Source organism: Lemur catta, chromosome 1, assembly GCF_020740605.2.
Source record: "Lemur catta isolate mLemCat1 chromosome 1, mLemCat1.pri, whole genome shotgun sequence".
In the NCBI taxonomy this organism is placed as follows: Eukaryota; Metazoa; Chordata; class Mammalia; order Primates; family Lemuridae; genus Lemur; species Lemur catta.
In genome coordinates, this window is record NC_059128.1 from 285061216 (window position 1) to 285072583 (window position 11368).

An 11368-nucleotide genomic window follows, 5' to 3' on the forward strand; every position below is an offset into this window, starting at 1 on the left:
GTTCTCAGAATTGCAGTTGGTCTTGATTTAGGATGGCTCGACTGAAGACTTTTTTATTTTAGCATGGTACCATTCAATTATTCTGTTTTTCACTTTGAGTATTCAATAAATTGCATGAGATTCAATGCTTGATTATAAAGTAGGCTTTGTGTTAGATGATTTTGCCCAGTGGTAGGCTAATGTAAGCGTTCTGGGCACCTTTAAGGTAGACTGGGCTAAGCGTAGATGTAGGTAGGTTAGGTGCATTCAATGCATTTTTGGCTCATGATCACGTTTTCAACATGTGGGTTTATCGGGATGCAACCCCGTCAAAAGTCGAGGACCTCCGAATCTATCGGTGTGACTGAAGGAAACAGGGCTGAGGTACACAGCGTCGGAGAGTGGCTCCCACTTGAGGTGTGGTGTTCTGGGAAGGCCTCTCTGAATAGGGGTGTGGCACTGAGGCCCCAAGGGAGAGAATGAGCTCGTCACCTCAGGACAGGGGGCACGACCTTCTGTTTGGAAGGGACAGCCTGCCAGAGCGCCCGCTCAGTAGTGTGGCTGAGGACCAGTAGCTGTTGTCCAGTCAGGGGGTGGAAGCTGGGGCTGGGGAGACACAGGCCCGGGTGTGTAGACTGTCAGCGTTTCAGCCGGCGAGTGGAGGAGTGTGAGAGCGAGAATGGGAGGCCCGGGCTGGGGGTTTCTGCCGGGATCCAGGGGTGAAGGTGGGGTGCTGGGGAAAAGAGGAGGTGTGAGAACTCACTCGGTGGCAGGTGATGGGTTGGGACAGGAGATGAGGGCACTGGGGGGTCAGCAGGGCTCTTGGATTCTGATGATGATGATGGTGCTGAGCACCAGGAGGGTGTGCGGTGGGGTCTTCAGTTACGGGCATCATTTTGTCTGACTCTGCAAATCGGTGTGACGTGCAGAATATTTATACATACAGGCGCCCTCTGCTTACGGTGAGGTTTGCAACTCCAACATATCGTAAGTCAAAAATGCATTTAATGCACCCAGCCCTCAAAATTCGAAGTACAGTTTCTACTAAATGTGTATCACTTTCACTCCATCCTAAGTGCCACATTGTAAGTTGGGACTGTCTGTACTTACATGTGGTCTGTAAAACATAAACAGATACGTGCGCTTAGACTTCTGTGAGGTGGAACTGGCCCTTCTTAGGGCTCCTTACGCTTAGGTCAGTCTTTCGTAGCAGTTCTCACTACCCCTGTTTCTCAGAGCAGTTGGTACTGGGAGGCCCGGTGCCTTGCTGGGAGGGCTGGATGGTATTCAGCCAACATTTATTAAATAAACTTACCCTGCGTCAGCCGTGGAGCGACGAGTCTAGTCTAGTGTGGTTCTCGTGATCCTAGCAGATCGCTGTTGTGGGGAACTGTCGTCACCCTTCAGGTGAGATAACCTGGCCTGGCTCACCTGAGCAGCCTCTAACAGAGCTCCTTTCTTCTGCTCTTGGTTTCCGTCAGGCCTTGGCCGGCCGGAGCCAAGCCCTCGAGTGTGAGATGGATCACGTCAGTGCTCACGGCCTGCACGTGCCTCCCTCGCAGAGCCCTCACTGCATCCTCCTCTGCTGTGCCCTCCTGCACCTGGGCCCCGGCTCCAGCCGCGTCGGGGGCGTGTGGCAGCCCTCCCTTCACTCCTCGCCCGCTGTGTGCCCTGCTTGCCCTTCTCATTCCCGCCGACCTATCCTCCGCCCTCCCGCCCACACGGGCCGCAGCCGGGACGGAAGCCCCAGGAGGGCAGCGCTGTTGCTTGGCGTCTGTCCCGAGAGCTCAGAACGATGCCTGGCAGGTGGTGGGCGCTCATACATGTTTGCTGGACGAGCGAATGACTTTTTCTCACTTTTCCTGTAGGTAGTAAGTGGCAGAACCTGCACTGAGTAAGCGTGTCTGCCCCCGAAGATGCGTGCTTCCTCTGCCTCGCCTCGCTGCCCCCGTGTCCTGTCGTGCGTGCTGAATCAGTGTAGATTTACGCCCCATATGTCTGTGTTCTCTCCAGACTTGCACGCTTTTCTTTGTAGACTAGAAACATTTGCAAAACATTCAAAATTGTTATAAAACCGTAAAGTGCGACATAGTAAATTAATCCGTTGAAAACAAAGAATCTGCACCCTAAAAAAAATGGCTCTGTCCTGCTAATATCCTTTTAACCCCTTTTGGTTAAGGTGTAGTTGAAATGCATTCTCTAAAGTAATGACGGTATCTGTTATAGTTGGAGACGTAACGGTTACAACTACGTCTTGATAAAAAATGAATGCTTTGGATAATTCTGGGAGGTTTCAGGAAAAAGCCAAATAAAATGAAAATATATTGTATTTAACTGTGGAAGCTTAAAGGAATTAAAAATTCGGGGAAAGTGTGGCTTATAAGCTGTTTGGTAGAGGAGCAAACGAGAGAATGTACCAGAACCTGGGAAGTTGGGGATTTAGTCCCAGCCCTGCCTGTGAACCAGATGGTCTGTTCACTCCCCGTCTCTGCCGCAGGTTCCTTGAATGTGCAATGAGAGTGGTCGAGTTGGTGGTTTCCAAGCTTCATTCAGTTTCTGGAAGACTATTGTAAGTAGGAGTAAAATAATAAATTCTAAGTGTTTCAAAGGTTATTCACATGTCCAGCAAATATTCATCGTAGAACGTGCGTATAGTCTTGTCCAACAGCAGGTGATGCCATGCCCTGTCACCTCATGGCTGCTGAGATCCGTGCCAGGCGGGCACTTGGCACGGGATCCTGTCCCTTCTCTCTCCACACAGTCACTCTGTTGAACGAGGTGAGGTCTAGGAAGGGGGTGGGCCTTGGGGTCGAGCTGGGAGGGAGGGTCTGGGGAGGTAGAGTGATGGATCCCGATTCTGTGAGAAAATGTGAGACTCTCAGGGATTAGAGGGGACATTATCTCCTTCGTCTTAGTCTTGGGGACCAGATGGTGTTAGTTGTCTTGAATTAAATTGCGCAGGGATTGTTTTTCAGTTCTGTAAGTCTAGAGTGTATCATAAATAGCTAAAGATAATTCAGTAGTAGTCAATATTTAATTAACCCCCAGTTCTAAAATTATAAAGTTAGAAATAGAAGTTGTTAACGTATTTATCAGTCAGGCTGGAGAATAAGTTTGAAAGTTGCATTATATTCCTGTGCCTTTGCTTTACTTAATGGGCAGTGCACATAAACCCACTTCCTTTTTTTTTTTTTTCTTTTTTGTTTAGTAACAGGAAGGTACAAGTTCTCTAATCCACCAAGAGAAAGGAATTTATTCAAGGATATAAAGTAGCTTCTTGTAATCTTTGTGAGGCTCTGGGGTCAGGCACGACAGCTGGTTACCCTGTGGGACCACGTGCACAGAACATGGGTTCCTGGATGGGTGGGGCCACGTGCACAAAACATGGGTTCCTGGATGGGTGGGGCCACGTGCACAGAACATGGGTTCCTGGATGGGTGGGGCCACGTGCACAGAACATGGGTTCCTGGATGTGTGGGGCCACGTGCACGGAACATGGGTTCCTGGATGTGCTGGGGCCACGTGCACGGAACATGGGTTCCTGGATGTGTGGGGCCACGTGCACGGAACATGGGTTCCTGGATGTGTGGGGCCACGTGCACAGAACATGGGTTCCTGGATGTGTGGGGCCACGTGCACAGAACATGGGTTCCTGGATGTGCTGGGGCCACGTGCACAGAACATGGGTTCCTGGATGTGTGGGGCCACGTGCACAGAACATGGATTCCTGGATGGGTGGGGCCATGTGCACGGAACATGGGTTCTTGGATGTGCTGGGGCCACGTGCACAAAACATGGGTTCCTGGATGTACTGGGGCACCAGCTGCTGCCTCCTAACTCCCAGGGCTTGCTTGTCTCATTGTCTTCCCTTTTCAGGAATAGGTTCTACCAGGTACCTGCTTTCCCAAATTTCTCTTTCGCGGTGAGGTGTTGTGTGGGTGCATCAGATTGGCGGGGCCTGTCCCTTACGTGTACCCTGCCTGCCTGAGACCAAGAAATGGAATTCTGGCTTCTGACTTAGGGAGGGGGTCCTCATCCCAGGGGGATGTCCGCACATAGAGGAAAGGGGTTCAAAAGATGCTGGGTGACTACAGGTGTGACCCCTGAGCACTGCATGAAGAACGACGGAAAGCTCTTCGTGTTAATCCACACATTTTGCTTGGCCTGGGCGTAAGCGTGGTGGCCTGAGGCCCCTCCAGACGAGGGGTGGTTTCCAGAGCCTGATGTGCTTGGGCCACGGTTTGAATAGCAGTGATTCCACTGTTTGCATCTGCTCTGCTCTAGACGTGAATGAAACGAGTCACATCAAATGCATATTTATTACTCTTGATTGTTCTGAATTTGATTCCTTTACAGAATAGATAGCTACCCCAAACAATTGTGAGGCGGAATTATTCTTGAGTTGAATTTATCATCTTTGCATTAGGTTTTACAGTTCACTTTTGTGGCATGCTGGAGAGGATTACCCTTGCTTAATACCCTGAAACTGTATTGAACAGCTATCTAAACTTTTACAGATCCTCATGTAATAAATTTTTGTTTAACAGTTCCAAGAAAGTAGTGGCAAGAGCAGTAAACAATGAATAATTATTTTCTGCAGATAGAAGCTGCTTTGGGGAGTTGAGGCTGAAAAATCTTAATTCAAAAAACATGGAATTCAAAGGAATGAATCATAGGATTTCAGAGCTACAACAATTTGGGATAACAGAGTTCAGCCTAGATTTTGCCATCACTGAGACCCTGTGGAAGAAAAGGTCACTTGCGTGATGTTTCAGGTGGTTTTTAGAAGTGATCGGAGGAAAACCCTGTCTCGAGCCCACTGACGCGCCATCCTGCGCGTGTGCTCAGAGTTGCCCGTGAGCAGAGAGGGTTAAACTGACATCTTCCGACTTCTGCTCCAGGATTTCTTCCCTCTGTGTTTTTGGTGTCACGTAGTAGATGATTTTCACCCACATGCAGGCGAATGAGTGGCATATTTGATCATTTCATAGTGAAGCTTTCTGTTCTTGAATTTTATCCCTCTAATGAAACTGTGAGGGAATTGATTATATTTACACAGGAAAGGCTGGCGTGGCACAAACCTGTGCAGGGTGGTGCTGAGCCTGTGCCTCTCCCGTGGAACCCACTCAGGCTCCTGCCTGGCGCAGCTTGAGTCCCCTCACGCGTCAGCTGCGGGCTCCCCTCTGGTGGGCACAGGCTGGGGGAGAAGTGCCTGATGGACTTTAGTTCTGTTTATCCTGGGAAGCTCTTCCTGTAGGAAAAGGGAGTTGTGTTTTTTTCCTTTTCATGGACAGTGATTTTGAGCTGTGCTGTAGACTGGAAAAGGAGTGCCGGGATTCACCAGACACTGCTCGTGGTGGGTGACGCCGGGACAGGAGACCTGCCCCGTGTGCCTCTTCACGTTGCACCACAGGATGGATCCAGGCATGTTGGTTGTTGAAGGAAATGATGCACATTGCACGTACGATCAGATTATGGCTTGAGTGTTCATCTTTAGGGTGCTCTGGGGGACAGGGGCAGAAAGTAACAGGAAAGGTGTTCTAAGGAGGTTTTGTTTTCCTGTGCTTTAAACAGCTGCTGGGACATTCCCCCTCTGTAAGTGGACAATCCGTTGATTTTCTTGAATGTCTCAGTCATGCAGCCATCACCATAGTCTGGGTTTAGGACATTTCTGTCACCCCACGATGTCCCTTGCCTGTTGCCCGGTTGGTTCCCAGCCATGGCCCTAGGCAGCCACAGAGGCAGTCTACGTTCTGTAAACGGCCTTTCTAGACATTTCATGTGAGTGAGTCCGTGCTCTGTGTAGCCTTCTACATCCGTCGTCTTTCGTTTACCGTGTTTTTCAGGTTCACGCGTGCCGCAGATGGTACCAGGAATTTGCTCCTTTGAGCCCCCGCATCGCGATCTGTTGTGTGGATGTCACCGTCTCATTTATTCCTCACCAGGGACGGACTTTGCGTTGTTCTCGCTTCTTGACTATTACGAGTAATGCTTCTCCGAACATTAGCAAGCCCGTCTTTGTGTAGACATGTATTTTTATGCCTCTTAGGTAAATTCCCGGGGGTTCATAGGAGCTTGGAAATGGGGTTGAAGACAGAACATTTGTTTGGTACTGATGGTGTTAGTGGAGATTGGAGATCATTTGTTTGGGTCCAGCTGTCTTGCCCTTGAAGTCTGTCTCTGTGATGCGCTTGGAGCCTGCGTTGTGTGAACCTGCTCCAGCCAAGGTGGGGTGTCACAGTTATAGTGTCGAATAGACACTGCCGTGGCTTCTTAAGGTGACCGCCCTGTGTGCGGTGCACACTGTCACGTCCTCAGCCGATGAACTCTTTCCCAGCGTTTGATTCCCCCCGTCAGGAGAGGAAATCAGTGAAGTACTGCTGGGCATATTCAAAACCACACTCAGCCTACAGAACCACATACGCACTTACCTTTTACCCAGCAATTCCACTTCTAGGAATCTGCCCTGTAGGTACAACTGCAACAACTTGAAAACACATATGGAATAACCTAAATATCCATATGTGGGAGAGGGCTGAACAAACTTCCGTACGTCCACACAACAAAGTACTCCGCGGAGCTGAGGATGAGCTCTGTGAATTGGCTTCAGGTGGGTCCAGGACACACTGGGCGGGAACAGGGCGGGTGCCGGAGGGCATCTGGTGCACGAGAAGGAGATAAAGGAAGACGTGTGCTCTCTGCACACGTGTGCACAGGAGACGCAGGAGGGATGGTCCGGATGGGAAGGAGATTGCTTACCACATGGGCGGGCATGGGGGAGAGGTGTGGACCCTGGGCTGCAGGGACAGGGACGCAGGGCACAGGACTTCTCTGGGGACACCCTTTAGTGCAGCCCAACTCTTGGAACCACAGCAGAATTCCACGTACCTGCCCCCCATAAGTAGTTAACATCAGTGAGGATGCAGGGGACCCAACATGGAGTCCAAGCAGAAGCATGCACGTCGCACCATAGTGCAAACAGCAAAGCCACAGCAAGGGGGGAGGGAAGGAGAGTGTTGCCGTTATTTGGGGACATATACTGACTGGATTCTGTGAGGCTGAAGACAGAAGGACTCCACACCGTACTGTGCTCACAGGGTTACGGGTTAGCCGTGGGGATGGAGCAGGTGGGCAGGTTCACAGGGGACAGTGGAGCCAGGGCTCTGCCCCGGAGGAAGTGCAGGTAAGGGAAGGAGGACGGTCAGGGGAGCCCTGCTGTTGGGTTGGAATCTGGTGCCAAGGGGACCCGTGGTCTAACATGTGCATGTACAGATGGGCTCAGAAGTAAATACAGGGTTGTGTGCATGTGCCGGGGTTCCTGCGTGTCTCCTGGCTTTATCCACTGGGACAGCTAGAAGCAGTGCCCTCCAGCAACCGCGAGCACACGTAAATACTGACATCATTCGCCAGTAAAAATAGGCAGGCTCCTTGGCGAAGATGAGCCTGGGACCCTGGTGGTGCCAGAAAGTGAGGACGTGCTCAGAGAGCATGTGGCACACCGCCAGGGCACAGGAGCTGACCCCAGGGAGCTCCAGTGGCTGCAGCAGGGTCCGTCCGAGCAGGGAAATACGCAGTGACAGGGCGGGCATGTGGTGCATGGCGTGGAACGCACACCCGTTGCTGCTGCCGACACTCGAGAGTAGCTGAGTAAACACACGAGTGAGAGGGGGCAGCTCTTCCCGACGGAGAGTTCCTGTTAATAAGGGCAGCAGGAACGAAGAAATCAAAAATCACCTCAAGCAAACACCATAGAAACAGTTACTTGAGGTGAGCTCCGCGGACAGGTGCTAAGACTAGTGGGCACAAGTTTGAAGAGAAACAGTATATTTGCCTAGTCTCAAAGTATCTCTTCCCCAAGTTATTTATTTATTAAAAGGGGAAAAATAGTAACTTTAGAGTGGAGAAAACCGGCAGACACCGCCCCAGCCAGGAGACGAAGTTTGACGTTACCTGGGCTGAGACGAGCTGCCAGCGTCTGCTCCCGAGTGCGCCGTGGGCGCCGTGCACCAGGACAGGACACACTCGAGGACAGGGACGTGCTGAGAGGTGCTTGGCCAGCGCTCTTCAGAGGCGTCCAGGTCATGAGGGACGAGGGGAGAGACTGAGGGTCCGTGTCAGCCTGGAGAAGACTGAGGAGGCAGGACGACCGGATGCGACGTGGGTTCCGGGTGGGATCGGGGCCGAGGGAGGTCCTAGTGGGAAAACTGCTGAAATTCAGGTTACACCAGTGTTTATTCCTAATTTGGATAAATCCTCCCAGCTTCTCCTAATGCTCACATCTTATAAAATTGGTGATCTTAGGAGATGAGTGAAGGATATGTGGGCGCTCCCTGGACGGTTCTTCAGCATTCCCTTACGTCTAAAATTTCAAAATAAAAAGTTGAAAAAGAAAGCACAGCACAGAAGGTGACAAGAGACCTGTGGGGCAGGAGGAGCCCCTGCCTCGGCCCCCGCAGTGCCGTGTTCACCTAGTTTACCCTTGGTCTTTCCATTTGGTTGATTTTTTTTCCCCAAAACAGAAGTTTTAAATTTTTATAGAGTCAGATTTGTCAGTTTTTTGCTTTATGGCTGTTGGGCTTTGAGTCCCATCTAAAAACATTTTTCCTACCTCAGTGCTCATATTCTTCTGTAATTTCTTCTAGTAGTTTTATATTTTGTTTTTCACATTTAGCATATTGATCTACATGAACTTTATTTATTTATTTTATTTTATTTTATTTTATTTTATTTTATTTTATTTTATTTTATTTTATATTTTATTTTTTTTTATTTATTTTTTTTTTTTAGACAGAGTCTCACTCTGTTGCCCAGGCTAGAATGAGTGCCATGGCATCAGCCTAGCTCACAACAACCTCAAACTCCTGGGCTCAAGCGATCCTCCTGCCTCAGCCTCCCGAGTAGCTGGGACTACAGGGATGCGCCACCATGCCCGGCTAATTTTTTCTATATATATTTTTAGCTGTCCGTATAATTTCTTTCTATTTTTAGTAGAGACGGGGTCTCGCTCTTGCTCAGGCTGGTTTCGAACTCCTGAGCTCCAACGATCCGCCCGCCTCGGCCTCCCCGAGTGCTAGGATTACAGGCGTGAGCCACCTCGCCCGGCCGAAATTTATTTTTGTACCCTTTGACGTCGGGACAGCTGTGTAGCTGTTGCCTGGGTCGCTGAGTGGCCTCCCTTTGGCGGGATCAGAATGCCGCCGTCACCACACGCAAAGTGCTGTTTCAGTCACGTGTCTAGCTGCCCGTGATTGCTTGTGGGAAATCTGTTGGCTTTTTATGTTGATTATGTCACAGCCTGTCCGTGTGTCTCATGTTTTCCAGATAGAGGATCCTAATGTGAACATGCCTCTTCCTTTCTAATCTTGGTACTTTCCCCTTCATCAATGGGCTAGAACTCATGGCGCCATGCTGCGTGCAGCCTTTGGGTGGCAGCGATGCCCAGCAGGCTCTCCTGCTCTTAGCTTTGACCTGAATACACTAGTGTCCTGCCGGGTGTGACAGTGTGTCGTTCTTACATACCCTTTATCTGGCGTAGTATGTCACCTCCTCTTCCTTCTCTGACAGTTCTTCTTAAAATAATCTTTCTCATGAATAGCGGTAGAATTTTACTGTATGCTTTTTCTGCATCTACTGAGATGACCATATGGTTTCCCCCCAATCTATTAATATAGCAAATTTCTTTAATAGATTTCCTGATGTTAAACATTCTTGCATTCTGAAGAAAATCCTACTTTTAACATACTGCACAATAAATTTGCTATTTATTTTAATATCTTCTACCTTTTCAAGGTGAGTCCCTCCTCACCGCCCCCCCCCCAGCTTTTTTGGTTTTTTTTGAGATCTGGTTTACATACTGTAAGATATGCACAGGGGTATAAATGTTTAACACCTGGTTTTACACCTGGGAGGGGTGTAAAAAGCCGATTTTAGCATTTGCCAATTTCCATGATATAATATTCCTGCAGTGGCCTATTGCAAGACACCAGTGAGCTGTCTGCAGGTTCACAAAATTCCTGAAAATGAGACAGTCTTCTCCCACGAGTGGGCATGACTATACCACCTAGTGACTTTCACGTCTGTGCACCAGTGTGGCCGTCGCTGAGAGCAGCCCAAGGCTCCCTCGTGCCCGTCCAGCTCAGCACACCCACCCTCCCCAGGGTCGCCGTCCTGTTCTCACCTGGCATTTATTTTCCAGGCATCCTTGTTTTCTATTCTGTGTACTTACAGCTCCACATTTTGCCCTAAGAACTGCCTTGGCCACCTCATTTGTAAATAGAAAAATGCAGAGTCTGTGTTGATTTTTAATGCAGGGTTTGTGATGATTTTTATTGAAAAGGTGATCATCTGACCTGTGATTACTATTGTGGCACTGGCTTTGTTAGAAAAACAACATAGGTTCTGTGGTTACAGCTTTCCTTAAATATGAGGTCGTCTTACATTCATGCAGCTCTTCGTCTTCCTTGGTGTCGGCTGGACCTTTCTCCATTCATTCATTTGTGCAGTCATCGAACAAGTGTTTGTTGAGCACCTACTCTGTGTCGGGCACTTTGGATGCCAAAAGTATAGCAGCGAATGAAATAACTCAGTCCCTTTCTTCAAGGAGCATCTGCTCTGATACGTCTTTGAGCCCCGTGTTTTTCCTGTTCAACTGTCCTTACCCATTTTCCCCGTACTCAGACATCCACTTGTCTTTGCCCCTGGTGTGATCTTAAATCAACCCTAAATCAATCTGATTTCTTCCACTGCTTCAGTTTTGAAATCCCTGCTTTGATAATAGTTGACGTTTAGCTTTACTTACGTAATTATTTTTGCTTTCACTAACTTCGTATGATGACAAAAGACTTGACTGGAGCTTTTTACATTAGGAGAGGTCAGTGTTTGCAGGGCTGCGGCAGAACAGTGACGGGGGAGCCTGGTGCAGTGACGCTCGGTGGTGCTGGAGCTGCCACAGTGAGGGGCAGTGCGTGAGCTCAGTTTCCCACTGCGGTTCTGGATGCCGCGAGCCCTTGCTCCCCACAGCGAGGCCTGTGTATAGCCCGGAGGGAGGGCGCAGGCATGTGGGGTGCTGTCCACAGCTTCACGGGGTGACTGTCTTCTGGCAGCTTGGCGGCTCCCAGGGCAGAGCCTGGTCGCCAGCCCCGCAGCGTTGCTGGGCACTGTTCCGGGTGCTCTGCTCTCCTGTGGGGTGGAGCTCTCGGTTCTGCTGCGGGCCGCAGTCCAGGGAGCGGCGCGTTTTCCTGTGGGAGAAGGAGCTAGAAGACCCGGATGGAGCTTAACCGTCGCAGTGGGCTTGGCTGGGAACTTGGGTGCAGGCCAGTGGACCTCAGAAGTCCATCTGCTCATCTTCCTGCTCCACTGATTGGGATTTCTGCTTTTTTAATCCTTTGCA